At 38.0% G+C, this 9947-nt stretch overlaps 1 non-coding gene across 1 annotated transcript; it reads left to right on the top strand.

Annotated features, from left to right (window-relative positions):
- The first annotated feature begins 204 nt into the window (after positions 1-204).
- LOC115801961 (U6 spliceosomal RNA) lies at positions 205-311 on the top strand. Its single transcript, XR_004022338.1, has one exon. It is a non-coding gene; the product is annotated as a U6 spliceosomal RNA (small nuclear RNA).
- Positions 312-9947: the final 9636 nt, after the last annotated feature.

A 9947-nucleotide genomic window follows, 5' to 3' on the forward strand; every position in this document is an offset into this window, starting at 1 on the left:
TGTGATTAGACCACATAGCTGAACGTGAGATGTCCTGAAAATTACGCTGGGACAAACTAGGGTGGGATTTTAGTAACATATTAAGTGTCTATATACAAACAAAACTGACTTCTGTAACTTGCATCATCCATCCCAATAATTTCCTCAGGAACACACTGATCTAGTCTAATTTTTTAAATGTGATAGGCTTTAAAAATATATGGAGTGCTTGCTTCGGCAGCACACATGCTAAAATTGGAACGATACAGAGAAGATTAGCATGGCCCCTGCGCAAGGAGGACACGCAAATTCGTGAAGCATTCCATATTTTTGATATTAATAATAAAGAAACGGCATTTGTTGAGTGTTTATAATCTATTTATTTATATGGAGACTCTTATGCTTCCCCATCAGGTTAAGTGTCCTATATACAGAGGCATCCAAGGAGATGTCTAGGGGCTGACGGATATGGTTCAGAGCCTCACGAAAGCAATCTGAACTAGAGGTATGTGGTTTGGAATCATCAGTACACAGATGGAAACTGAATTTACGGAGGTTACTGAGGTAGCCCAGAAAGAAGACAGAGAGTGAGAGAACGTAATGCTTATGGCAAAACATGAGAAGAAGCAACAGTTTCCATGATTTTTCGATAGGGCCCCTGTGCTTTAAACAATCAATCTGATGTCTGACTCTCATGTTCCATTTACTACTTCCCACCTATATCCCTGGGATTAGTTGCCTGCTATTTTCGAGCAACACTTGCTGAGATGACAACATGGGATAGTAAACTAGGCTTGGGCTTTAGGTCCAAAGTCTTGGGGTTGGACATAAAGACATAGAGTCATAAATTCAGCTTCGTAATAGTTAGGATCTCTTTAACCTCTCGGGTTCTCTGTTTTCTTCTCTGTAACATTAATAAGGATATTAATCATTAATAACGATTTCATCTCAGGGCCGTTGTGGGCATTAAGAGTCATACAACAAGCAGTTGTTGGTCAGCTGCTAAATGCCAGTTGCAAAAAAAATTTTAAATAAAAGTTTTTTTAAAAAGGGGGACTTCTCTGGTGGTCCAGTGGTTAAGGCGCTTCTCTTCCACTGCAGGGGGCATGGGTTTGATCCCCGGTTGGGGAATTAAGATCCCACATAGTGTGTGGCACGGCCAAAAAAAAAAAAAAAAAAAAAGCCAGTTGCTGCTTGGTTGTCACTATGGGTAAAAGAGGAAAAAGAGCTTACAGACCAATGGGGGAGACAGACACATTACGAGGTGAATATAATGTAGTATATACAGTGAAGCAATAGAGAAGGTATGAGGCTCAGCGACAGGGAAGGATTCATAGACAGGCTTTAGCTGTTTAGGCTGAATCCTGAGGAAAATATGGGAAGCAGTTGAATGGAAACAGAATAGTATACTATTTGGAACTTAATATCAGGTGTTTAGTAAAGCAGTTTATCTTCTTCCCTTTTACTACCTCCTTCTAGTCCTGGTCAAAAGTTAATTGTTTCCGAAAGACTGCCTGAGCTTACTGGCTTCCTTTGTACTTCCATTTAATCCTCTATTCTATTTGACTTGAACACACATTAACTGTACTGTTTTTATCATTTTACTTTTGTGGATATAATTGATAATTGCTCTTATATTTTAGTAGGTGCCCCTATTTTGTCTTTTTAAATAGAAGAAAACTTACTGGGAAAATTATTTTTAGTATTCTTTTGATGTCTATAACAGTGTTCCACATACAGTCAACCCCTGAAAATTTTTTTCAATTCTTTTTGTCATATAAATAGCAGGCAATGAAAAGATAGCTACAAAATGATTCTTAATACATATGCATTTTGCTCTTACATAAATCATAGAGAAGGATAAAAACCAGGTGGCCGCGACATGAAGACCCCTGAGGACGTGACAAGAACAGCCTCCGCAGCGTGGCTGGAAGTGACGTGTGAGTGCAGAGTGGGGGAGAGATGCTGAGATGAGACAGTCAGGACAACCTCTATAGACAACTCTTTCTAGAGGTTTTGCTGTGAAGGTAGCAGAGGAATGTGGTGGCGCTTAAGGGGAAACAAAGGCGTTGGAAGGGAGCTGTTATCATTTTTTAAATAATAGGAAGTCCCCAGAACATGGCTGCATATTCATGGGCAAGTTCCAGTAGAAAGGGGAAATCGATGATAGAGGAGAAAGCCCTGAGGCTTCTGGCAAACATCTTTTCCCTCTTCTCTAAAACTGAAGGCCACCAAACCATTTTAGCAGTTCTATGAGTCTTCATTCTTTTGGCTTTTTTGGGAAGTCACTATCCCACAACTGATGTGACTATATCACTATTATTAGAATTCAGATATAATTGTGTTCCTAACTGAACATGAAGTAAACAGGTAATAGAATGTTACTCTGATTTTATATTGGTAGCTGTATCTGTCTCAAATCATTAAATTTTTGCTCAATGAAATCTCTTGGACATATAAAACATGACAGACCTTTCAGAATAGGGGACTCAAGAAATTTATATCTAAGGGGAGAATATTTTCAGCGGTAACTCAGGCAGGGTTCTTTTTCACTGCATAGTGAAGGAGAGCTATGTGACCAGCTCATGTCTACAGGAATCACTGGACGGGCTTTCATCTCATCACTACATGAAATCGGCAGTGTACCCCACTTTTCAGGAAAGTGTTACATAATCTGTGAAAGGGGGCAAGTCCCTTGACTTTATGGTAAGACAGGGCATGCATTTTTTTCATCCATGGAAGGGCAGGCTGGCTGTCACATCTTTTACTTGACTGAAAGCCAGTCTTGTGTCTACCGATTTTTCTGTGTAGGTGACTCCAACTCTTTTACCACCTTATACAGCAAGAGACTAAGAACTCAGTGTGTACATCTTAGACATGAAACAGGATCTGCTTGACCCCTGAAGGGAGGGAGAGGAGTTTATTTGTCTGATCCCTTTGGCCTCCCTCTGTTCTGTTTTGGGAACTCTGATTGTTACAGGGTGTTCTCCAAACCATACTCACCTTCGCCCCCAAATTGTGCTTCAGAAAAGACCGATGCAAAGCAACACCTTTGAAAATGTCCTCATGTGATCAGTGGTTTCAATTTGGAATCTGGTCCTGGTTTATGGAAGAGATGAGAAGGAAAATTCTCCTGTCCTGGGGATTTTGTATGTTTTTTCAGTCTCTCAGATTTTTTTCCCCTTAAAATGTGGTTGTGAAAAGCAGATGTTCAGTAAAGCTCAAGGCCTTAGAAATATTCATCATTGCATGGTAACTCAATACCTCAGGGTAGACACTATCTGTAGTGGCAAAATAGATCTTTTTTCCCATGCCTAACATGGAATTGTAGCCATTGAAATGGTACAAAATATGGCCTCTGAATTTAGCCTACATTCAAATCCATTTATTGTTTGAAGAAATCATGCAATGCCAATTAAGGGTTTTTTTTTTAATCTTTCATAAATCAACTGCATATTTATTTTGCTGACTAGACAGAGTCAGATAACAACACCCAAAATTAAATTTCTGCCCAAAATATCACAAAATGGATGCCAAGGTCTCCTTAAAAACTTACTGAGATCCCAACTTCGCTTCTAATAGCAGTGTTCAGTGTCTGGCATTTGGCAACACATAGTGAAAAGTCACTGTAACGGCTATTTTGGTGTAGCATCGTGGAGAACTACATCGATTACAGCCCATTGTTGTAAGGTGACCTTGAACCTCATTTAAAGAGTTGCACATATTCAAAGTTTCTCATCTACCAGAAACATTCAAAACTTGGAGTGTTTGTTCAAATTATTCTTCTAGTAATAACAATGTATCGAAACCACTTTTATTTTCTGACATTTGTCTGTGTAAGGCACGTGATTCATTACACTGGTTTTATACTGAAGAAATAACTTTGGAACACTTTGTTACAGCAGAAGCTGATATTCATAACTGGTTTCTTGAATACCAGGCAACTAACCAGTCATGGATATATTAACAGGCTATTCATGCTTTTCTTATTTTCACTCTGAAGTAAATAAAGAGAGGCCCTTTGGCTGGGATGTCATTCAATATTATAATGATACAGTGTTGATAATAATTTCTACTGGGGAAATATAGTATCTGTCTTTACATTCATCAAAGTAATAAATAAGCAAAGTTCCAGCTTATATACAATCTTTCCTCAGTTTGCTGCTTTCTGAAAATTGCTTTGAAAGTTAATTAGAACTGTATAAATTATAGCCAGCATATCATTCCCTAAGAACAGCACACAACTGGGAAATACCTTACCAGGAAAGCAGAATGTTTATTATTTCACTGGCTAGATTTGGCACTGTACTCCTATGGCTGCAACTCAAGTCTTTTTTGAGTAACCCAGGCTCCCTTCCTTCCCTCCCTCCCCTCCCTCGCATCCCAGCTTAAGTTTGTGCATTGAGCATTGTAGTTCTACACTAACGAATGTATATTTGAGAGCTGTTTCTGGTCTCTAATTTTAGCAGTATTATAGTGCCTCCTCCCAGAATGTGTTCAGTCTGTGATCCATCACCTTTTACTTATCAACCAAAGAGTATTGGCCTGTAGAGAGTGTCCCTTTTAGTCATAATCAACCTACAGTGAATCATTAACACATAGTTTCGGGCTAAGCTAGCAGTGATCCTTTTTGATGCTTACATATGCCACAGAGAAATGAGGGCCATGTGTATTCCATGCTATAGGCTGATGAATACTTGAGGCGTGTGGGCAGCGGGGAATGGGAGGGGCTGTAACCAATGGAAAGAGGGACAAAAAGAGTCACAGAGGCAAGAGGTGAGTGCCTTGTGTGGGTCTGATTTCACAGAATAATCAATCTCAACCTTTTTCTATGCATCAGTCTTTTGAGATTCTAATTAAAGCTGTGATTAATTCTTTAGATAAAAGCAAATATGCACATATACAAATTGTTTTGCATAAAATTTCTAACAGTTGCTAGGTCTCCTGAAATCTCAGGTTAAGAATTCCCACCGGGACCAATGGTGTTTCAGAGCAGAAAAAAGTTGGGCCTCATTATATTAAACGGGTGGGAATCTCAAAGAAAGAAAGATAAGTGGATAGTAGTGAGGGGAAGAACTAAAAGGGTTCATGTAAAATGAAAAACAATGGGATTGAAGCAAGAAGTAATGGCAAGATTTAATGTGAAATAGAGCTACAGAGAAATTATCTGGAAGACTTGTTATCTTGTGGGGAATTAAACTGTTGGGAAATTTGTTCAGAAGACCTGGGATGTTTTCAGAACTCGCTCTAAAGGAGATACAATTTTGACAGATCTTGAGGGTTCTTGGCAGAAGCTCAGAAGGTTCCCCAGGGTGCTGGAGCTGCTGACATCAGAATCAGCAGGGCTGTGGCCGCTCTTGATAAAACACAGTTTGTTAAGGAAAGAGAAACTTTATGTCACCTTGGCTTTGGCATCTACTGAGAGAGTGAAAGAGGGGGACTGGAGTTTAGATTACAAGGGAAGTTGTGTTTGAGCCACAGAGGAAAACAAGTAGTTTCAAGTGTTCAAGTGTTAGCTGTTCAGTGTAAAGGGATACATGGTGGGCAGAGGGTGGGGTCCTCAGTTGGACTGAAGGCAGGACATTATTTGAAAAAAGTGTACCTATGCCCTGATGCTGATTTGGTGATACCAGGATTAAGCCCTAGCTCTGAATTTACCACGACCTAGCGCTGTGAATTTGAGTAAGTTATCTTACATCTCTGGATCTCTTTTTCTTGCTCAGAAAAAGGTCCACAGGAGGCCTAAATGATCCCTAAGATTCCTTCCAACTCTAGAAGTCTCTGGTTATTGCAGAGAATGGAAATCAATGGGAAGAAGAGCCATACTGCTTCAACAATGCTTTACTTATTTTCAAAAAGACCTCTCTTTTATGCCTACTCTGATGCTTTCCATGTGTTGATTAATAATTTTAAGTAGATTAACACCATTGATTTCATGAAATACAAGAATCTCAATTTTCCTAAGTAAATCTTGACAATTATATTTTTCTACCAGCAGCTGGAAATCAGCAGTTTTAGTTAACTTTTAAAAAAGCAAATATTGCATTTATTTACTCTAGTTGCTGTGTGGAAACTTAACCACTGCCAGCTTCAGCCACAGGACTTTCTACAAGAAGAAGTTGTGGTTTCTAGATGAGAGTAAGTGAATAGCGTTTTCCGAGGCTGCTTCAGGGAGCATCTGAGATATCTCAGCATATTTTGCATCTTGGCAGAGTGAACCTGTTATGAATTCTCTGGGCTTGGCTGCCAGTCTCCTACCCCAATTATTACCTTCTTATTTTGGCAGACAAGAATGGCTGGGAACTTGTGTGGGATGAAAGAGTTGGTTCCAGTGGTCTCGGCAGTGCCTCAAGTCTCCCGTTGGGTAGGTTCTTGCAGAATGAGGCTGGAAGCGCCACTTAGAGCATCTGATTCTAACCTCTGCAGTAAGCAAACACCCATTCTTATATTCATCAACTGGAGCCTGCATTAGGTAGGACACTGCTCAGGCCACACTTTGCAAGCCTGTCAGTCCATGTGTGTTGTATAAAATGTTATAGATAATTGTCCTATAATATTTTAAATAGGAAAGGATTATTTGTCATGATTGCTAAAAAACTATTTTTGAGGAGGCATAGCATCTGAGATCCTTTAATTCAAGGGGGACAAACACTAAAAGCCACATGAATTCAGACTAAAACAAGAGATGTGAATCCATTTTACACTCTACAGGACAGATGCCATTTAGAGCAGTGCCCAACCTGGATTTTCTGGGTCTCTGAGTAGTTGAAAGTGCAGAGTTATTTAACAATATCTGTTATTCAGTATGAATTGTGATTATTAACTTCAGTCTGATTAAATAAAAGTATTAGCTCTCTAATGTGGAAGGCCTACACAATTGTTTTTTAAAGGAAATCCCCATACCCCTAAAACCATTAGTGCCAGTTGCCATATTTAAAATGTGTTAATAAATAGACAAACAGAAAGACATTTGGAAGACAATTAACAGGGTGAGCCTAGCTTAATATACTAGAAAGATCACTGGATCTTGTGTTAGAATACTTGCATTCCGGCCTCAGCTTTATGACCCATTATGTGTCTGATCTTGAGGAACTTACTTTAAAATATAAATATTTATTATATATTTCTATAAAATAGATGGCATCTGAAAATGGATAGCCTACTATAGTGGGCAAAATTCTAAGATGCTCTCCATGACTTCCACTCCCTGGCACATATGCCCCATATAATCCCCTCCTCTTGAGTCTTGGTGTCACCTATGAATATGAGGGAATATTACTCTCATAATTATTGATATTATATGTTCTATGTAAAAGATGAAGGGATTGTAATGATGTAATAATGGTAATCTTGGGAAGGGGACAGTGATTGGAAGAAAGCATTATACAACTCGTAGTTGCAGACAGTGTTCGCTTTCTTCATCTAGATACTGGCTATTTGGCTGTGCAGTTTATTAAAATTCACAGATCTACACTATGTGTACTTTCTGAATGTTTATTGTGTTTCAGTGAAACGTTAAAGCATTTATATGTATTTTTAAAAACTTTTTTCTTTTAGACTATTAAAATTAAAATTATCTAAATAAAAACTTATATAAAATTATTTAAATAAAGCTGACATTAATTTATTTTGAAAATTTACTTACATTTTATTAAATATTTTGATTAAAGTAACACTACTCACAATTTTAGAGTTCAATGTTCACCTAGTTGCCATTTAAAGGATTTTATGCTTCATGTATTTTATATCTAGTTCCACATATATTTAAATTTAACAGTAAAATGATTTGTAGAGTACTACAAACTGTTCTTCAGCCACCATCTGCAGCTGATATGAGTTCTAGGCTAATTCATGACTAGTTGCAAAACCACAAATTGAAACACACAAAAAAGTTAGGACAGATGCTTGACACTACTAGAAAATGATACTTCATTATTCAAGAATTGACTAAAAAGACTTTAAAATAAAGACTGTTACAAGAGACACTACATAATGATCAAAGGATAAAGCCAAGAAGAAGATATAACACTTATAACTATAAGCACACCCATCATAGGAGCACCTCAATATATAAGGCAAATACTAACAGCCATAAAAGGAGAAATCTACAGTAACACAGTAATAGTGGGGGACTTTAACAACCAACTTTCATCAATGGACAGATCATCCAGACAGAAATCAATAAGGAAACACAGGCCTTAAATGATACATTAGACCAGATGGGCTTAATTGATATTTATAAAGCATTCCATCCAAAAGGAGCAGAATACACATTCTTCTCAAGCGCACATGGAACATTCTCCAGGATAGATCACATCATGGGTCACAAATCAAGCCTCGGTACATTTAAGAAAACTGAAATCATATCAAGCATCTTTTCTGACCGCAACACTGTAAGATTAGAAATCAACTACAAGAAAAAAATAACTGTAAGAAACAGATACACATGGAGGCTAAACAATATGCTACTAAAAACCCAATGGATCAGTGAAGAAATCAAAGAGGAAATTAAAAAATTCCTAGAGACAAATGAACACGAAAGAACGATGATTCAAAACCTATGGGATGCAGCAAAAGCTGTTCTAAGAGGGAAGTTTATAGCAATATAATCTTACCTCAGGAAACAAGAAAAATTTTAAATAAACAACTTAAACTTACACCTAAAGCAACTAGAGAAGGAATAACAAACCACATCCGAAGTTAGTAGAAGGAAAGAAATCGTAAAGATCAGAGCAGAAATAAGTGAAATAGAGATGAAGAAAGCAATAGAAAAGATCAACGATACTAAAAGCTGCTTCTTCAAAAAGATAAACAAAATTGATAAACCTTTAGTGAGACTCATCAAGAAAAAGAGGGAGAGGGCTCAGATCAATAGAATTAGAAATGAAAGAGGCGAAGTTACAATGGACACCACAGAAATGCAAAAGGATCATAAGAGACTACTACAAGCAGCTATATGCCGCTAAAATGGACAATGTAGGAGAAATGGACAAATTCCTAGAAAGGTACAATCTCCCAAGACTGAACCAGGAGGAAATAGAAAATATGAACAGACCAATCACAAGTAATGAAATGTTGAAACTGTGATTTAAAACTCCCAACAAACAAAAGTCTACGACCCGATAGCTTCATGGGGGAATTCTACCAAATATTTAGAGAAGAGTTAACACCTATCCTTCTGAAACTATCCCAAAAAATTGTAGAGGAAGGAACACTCCCAAACTCATTCTATGAGGCCACCATCACCCTAATACCCAAAACAGACAAAGATAGCACACAAAAAAGAAAATGACAGGCCAATATCTGATGAACATAGACGCAAAAATCCTCAACAAAATACTAACAAACTGAATCCAACAATACATTAAAAGGATCGTACACCATAATCAAATGGGATTTATCTCAGGGATTCAAGGATTTTTTAACATCCACAAATCAATCAGTGTGATACACCATATCAACAAATTGAAGAATAAAAATCATATGATTGGGACTTCCCTGGTGGTGCAGTGGTTAATAATCTGCCTGCCAATGCAGGAGACATGGGTTTGAGCCCTGGTCTGGTAAGATCCCACATGCCATGGAGGAACTAAGCCTGTGCACCACAACTACTGAGCCTGAGCTCTAGAGCCCAAGAACCACAACTATGGAGTCCGCATGCTGCAACTACTGAAGCCCACACACCTAGAGCCCATGCTCTGCAACAAGAGAGGCCACCAAAATGAGAAGCCTGCACACTGCAACGAAGAGTAGCCCCAACTCGCCGCAACTAGAGAAAGCCTGCGTACAGCAATGAAGACCCAATTCAGCCAAATAATAATAAATAAATAATAAATAAATAATATGATCATCTCAACAGATGCAGAAAAAGCTTTTGACAAAATTCAACACCAATTTATGATAAAATCTCTCCAGAAAGTGGGCACAGAGGGAACATACCACAACATAATAAAGGCCATATATGACAA

Source organism: Delphinapterus leucas, chromosome 5 (genome assembly GCF_059928025.1).
Source record: "Delphinapterus leucas isolate spDelLeu-1000000601 "Yukka" chromosome 5, BTC_Dleu_Yukka2, whole genome shotgun sequence".
Taxonomy (NCBI): domain Eukaryota; kingdom Metazoa; phylum Chordata; class Mammalia; order Artiodactyla; family Monodontidae; genus Delphinapterus; species Delphinapterus leucas.